General features: G+C 39.7%; 1 protein-coding gene across 1 annotated transcript in view; it reads left to right on the forward strand.

Moving 5' to 3' along the window:
- Positions 1 to 5679, forward strand: part of LOC130220307 (acyl-CoA dehydrogenase family member 11-like) — a 7525-nt gene continuing 1846 nt past the window's right edge. The window contains exon 1 of the mRNA XM_056452673.1: positions 1 to 111. The gene's annotated coding sequence lies outside the window, so the exon portion shown is untranslated. The remainder of the gene's footprint in view (positions 112 to 5679) is intronic.

A 5679-nucleotide genomic window follows, 5' to 3' on the forward strand; every position in this document is an offset into this window, starting at 1 on the left:
GCACGGGCATGCGCTCGAGGCTTTTCGAGGAACTTGTGGGCAGCTGAGAGAGTCTCGGTCGAGCCTCAGGTTGTTTGTTTTTCCCGTTCAGAGACAGAAGAACAGCGATCGGTGAGCGGCTCCAATATACTGACACACACACACACACACACACACACACACGGTAATATTAATAACTGACGCAGATGATATGCGCACTCTGAGCCCGGGTCTGCTGTTCTGGAGCTCCAGTCCTCAGTGTGTGTGTGTGTGTGTGTGTGTGTGTGTTCACTGACAGATGCAGAAAGTTTGTTCTCTCTCTTGTTGGTGTGTGTGTTTGCTGGCGCTGTGTGGATGTGTTGTGGGTCAGACAGCTGATCATTACTGGGTGAAAGTTGACTGACTCGCAGATTCGCCCCTGCGCCTTTATTACCGTCAAATGACAGTAAAGACTGAGGTCCAGCTGAACTTTGACCTTAATATAATTTCAGAAAGTAATCTTTTCTATACAGTAAAATCATATTAGCTCAGTGAAATAGTGCGGATGTTGTGTTGCAGACACACACACACACACGCTATTTCAGACTGAGGTAAAGTTAGCTTTATATTCGCGCATGACTCGTTCAGTGACCGCTGTGACGCTCTCCGTTGTTTACCGTGGTACTCTGAGTATTGGGTCTGAAATAAGATGACTTCAAAACAACAGTAGCACTATATAATTGACTATGAACAGTGTTGTACTTTAGTTATTGGCTGCTGAAATAATTTAATATTTAGAGAATACTATTCTGAAATTATATTATTCTATATTATATACCGATAAAGTCTGAATGTGCGAATATAAAAGCAGCTTAACCTCAGTCAGTCAAGCGGAGTCAAGGCGCAGAGTTAACCGCTGGGGGGTGCTGCTCCCCCAGTCAAACACCACAGATACCGAATGCTCATGGAGGAATAATGGAGCATTGAGGACAGCATTTCACCTCCAACAACTGCCTGCTGTTTAACTGAACACCTGAACAAGTGGTGATGAAGCGCGTTACAGCACATCTCCTCTGTGTGGCGCAATAATCAACATCGCAGAGTCCGCTCCTCCGCGGGGCCAGAGCCTGTGTGGAAAATAGCAACATCAACCAGTCCATTAGAGATATATCTATGAAGGTAGATCAGTAGCATTACTTGAGAGCTTACAAATGTAAATGTGAGCACTTGTGATAATAATATTTGTATGTGTAGGTTGAAATGTACAATGTAAAATGTCATTCACAAATACAAAATGATAGACACCCCCAGCTCCTCGCGCCTCTGGATCTTCAAGTCTCACAGGTAGTTCTGCAACAGGAATCTCGCGAAATGTGTTGCAAATGTTAGAGCTGGTGGATTTGCACATGTACAGAGAAATCTGAGAGGTTGTGAGTGCCGACTTGTGCTTGTACAGTGAACTGCAATACGTGCACAGGTAAATTGGAAGCACACACGTGTGTCTATCATTTTGTATTTGTGAATGACATTATACAAATACACATCTATTAATCTGCAACTTCCAATTTAAAACACAAGTGTTTGGATTATTATGTGTGTGTGCAAATCGAAGGATTCAGCTGTTCACATCAGAGCTGTGAGTGTACATTTCAACATACACATACAAATATTATTATCACAAGTGCTCACATTTACATTTGTAAGCTCTCAAGTAATGCTACTGATCTACCTTCATAGATATCCAGCTGCAGACCCGCAGACCCTCACACGTTTCAGGCACACACAATCCAGCACACACGATCTACGCAAACCATATATGGTAACAAACTAACTCCCTAGGAGCATCATCGCCACCTATTGAGTTTCACAAATATGATTTCCCATTTCAGTCATTATTATTATATCGTAATGATCATTTTAATTTGAGTTCAGAAACTGCAGAGATGTTATGTAAATAAAAATAATTGGTTAAACACTTATGACTTTATTCACGTGTCCACATACACAAAGAAAACATAATAGACCGTCTAATTGTAGCATTAAGTGTAATAAACTAAGTTTAGGATCTTAATATTATCATACTTGGCTTTGTTGTAAAACATAATAGCAAACAATAATGTGTCACATTAAAATTAATTACTATAGTTAATCATTTAAACAATATATAATATAACTATAAACTGATTATCTTAACTGATTATAAACTACTATATTTAGCTAAACTGTAGCAACTGTTATATGTTATATATTATATAATTTTTATTTAAATTAATTATTAAGAGTTAATTTGTTTGTATTGCTAATTTAATTGCAACTATAATTACAACAAATTACTAGTACTTTATGGTTTAAAAACAATATAGTGCTTACTATAAATTACTATAGTATTTAAAGTGGCAATTGGGAAATCATTAATAAAAAGTTATTCGAAAATTAAGCAAGTAAATACTTTTAAATCGCTTGAGTAAAATATTAATATATGCTATACATATATATATATATATATATATTTTTTATTTTTTTTTATTACAAATATACAAAAGATGTATTATTGCCTATATTAACTTGCTATTATTTCCTTCATTATAAATGAATCCATTATATAAATTAAACCTGTCCAATTTAGATCTTTCAGCAAGGCCAGCAAACGAGTATCTGCGATATTGACTGTCAGATACTAATGACTGATCATCTATGATGACTGATAGAAAACTGTTCTGTCTATTATAATTGAATGGCGATCGGAAACAATGCTCCCCCCATTCGCCCGTCTCGATCGTAAGATTTGTGAAATAAAGTAAACACTATTGTTTATTGTGTACAATATTTATTAACCACATATATAAAACTATATTGATGACGATGTCCGAGAAGACGTTAATAACATTAACATCCGTTGTTACCATATATGGTTTGCCTAGATCGTGTGCGCTGGATTGTGTGTGCCTGAAATGTGTGTGGTTCTGCGGGCCTGCAGCTAGATATTATTGGTCCATTATACACAGACATACGGAGACCCGGACGGGGCATGATGGTGGGGAAAAGCTGGTGGAAGAATTAAAAGAGTGACAGGAAAACACATTTCTAAGGTTTCTGATTTTCCTCCCAAAACTGTTTCTCCACAAACACTTCCTGTTCACTTCATTCATGTAAACCCTCCCGTTTGCTGAAATTCTCCCGTATTTTACTATTCTATCCATCTTTCTTTCCATTAAAGCTGTGCGTCGCTCATCGCCTTTCATATGCTCATATTCATATTTCCTTTCATATTCATATTCCGTAAGGAATCTGTAATAGTAAATGTGTTTCGGGACTTGTGAAAGTGTTTTGTTAATTTTTTTCTGAAATGTACATGTGTTTGGTCCTTGGTAAAAGAGTTTTTCCTGTGTAATTGTGTCTTATGATGGGTAAAAATGTTTTTAAAATGTATTTTTGTCTCGAGCTTTGTAAAAGTGTTTTGCACTTCCCGGACACCGTACAGACACGCTCCGTACAATAAACTGACCCCAGATCAGCTACACGCCATTTAAAGTGACACCTCTGATATCAAACAAGTGAGCAGCAGATGAATCTCTCGTGGTGTTCAGTTTGATAACGGAGGTGTCTCTGCACAGATCTATAATGAGAGCCTCCATTACTTTAGAGACTGTGTGCTCAGAGAAAATGAGCTGTGTAAAATAAAACATGCAGGATGGAGATGTTTATATTATTATTCAGTGTATTTGTCTGTTTAAACACACACCCGAATCCAAAAGTGTCCTGCACTCATGCTCCTCTGTAAATGGCGTGTACAGAAGCTGATCTGGGGTCAGTTTATTGTGCGGAACACGTCTGTCAGTCAGCGCTTATACATGCATTCACTGGTTCAGATATATGAAAGGTAATGATCGATGCACAGCTTTAATGGAAAGAAAGTGAAGCAGACATGTTAATATTAATATTCAGCGAGCTTACAAGATTAAAGATATATCAGAATATGGGAAATACTTAATGATAGGATGATAGTGGGATAGAATGGTAAAATACGGGAGAATTTCAGCAAACGGGAGGGTTTACGTGAATGAAGTGAACAGGAAGTGCTTGTGGAGAAACAGATTTGATAACACACAAACCTTAGAAATGTGTTTTCTCACTCAGTTTTTCCCCAGCATCACGCTCCGTCTGGGTCTCCGTACAGACACACAGCATACAGAACAATAACACCAGTGTATCGCTATCCGCACCGGGTAGGAAACATCATACACTGCCTAAATGAGCGGATGTGGCAACCCTGCTGGCGGGCGCGCGCACACCTGTCAGGATTGTAATGTATAAATCAGTAGCAAAATCAGCTGAGGGAAACGCCAAGATGCACAGAACTGTAGAAAATCAACACACCTGCACATAACTGAGCAGGATCAACTTTATATTGGATAAGAAAAGATGCTCATAAACTGAGCTGGACACATTCCAGCATGTGCATTAATAAGGTGATGTGATGCTGTTAGAGCAGATCATGTGATGGTAAAAGTGTGTGTGAATGAACAGTCCAGCCGGCTGAGCACACTGTAGATCCTCTGACATGTTGATTTGGTCATTCTAAAACACCAGAACTGTTCAGTATCAGGGTTATTATATTATTAATGACCTCCAGAGCAGTCGAGCGTCTGTTCTCCGCATCTCACGTCTTCAAACAGCACCAAGCATTCATCGTGTGTCAGTATTGTTCCTGAGGTGAAAGTCATTCATTAAATGAGGAACAGATAGACGCAGCTTCTTCTACCGCAGTAAATTCAGTGTTTACTGTTGATATTGGGCTCCAGTTGATCTGGAAGTGGTGATTTAGTTCTCTTGGACTCGTTGGATGGAAACACAGATTACGCACACACCTCAGAAGAGCATCTCAATACAGAGTAATACTAATAGATCATCCTAATAGGTGCTGTTACTGCTTTATAAAGTCATATTTTGCTCAATACTTGAGTATTCTTATATCAATAGCCGGACTGGCCTAATGCCGAGCTCAGACTGCAGGATTTCGTCGTGTCACAGATGTGTTCACACTGCATCTGGGCTAGCGTGCTGTCGGTGCTGTGTTTAACTGTAGGATAGATCAGCGATGGGAGAGTTCACACTGCATGACTTTACAACAGGAAGAATCGCCGACAACTTTGTCCAAACTCCGTCTCACAACCAAACACACGCGGAAACAACAGGAGCTCGCGTAATATATCTTTAGTTCTTAACTACATCATGGAAAAGAAACTTGTGTTCCTGCCCTGGCTTTAGAAGAGAATTAACAACCTCTCCTCACCCTTTGACTCTTCCACCTGAGTGTGGTGTCAGACAGACAGTGTTGCTGAGTTTACACTAGTCTTTCCTCCATTTCTTGGGTCCAAATAGACAGATATTGAGCGCTTTTACCGTCTCCTCATCCTCCCGCTGGCCTGCAGATGCCCACACTAGTGAATGCTGCTCTCTGATTGGCTGTAGGCGATCGCTGATGTTATGTTCAGTCAGAACTCGGCATGATCTGAATCTCCGACAGCTCCAGATATTCAGCTCACCAAATATCTCACAGGCATTGATGGATCATCAGCGATTCTCTCAGATGGAGTCTTCAATAGCTCACACTGTGTGATTGTCCAGCACCAGCACCGATTCACCTGTGATTTCAGGCATTTGTCTGCGATTTCTAAAATCCTGTCAGTGAGTCCAGATCAGGGCTAAAATCCTGTCAGC

This window comes from Danio aesculapii, unplaced genomic scaffold (genome assembly GCF_903798145.1).
Source record: "Danio aesculapii unplaced genomic scaffold, fDanAes4.1, whole genome shotgun sequence".
Lineage (NCBI taxonomy): Eukaryota > Metazoa > Chordata > Actinopteri > Cypriniformes > Danionidae > Danio > Danio aesculapii.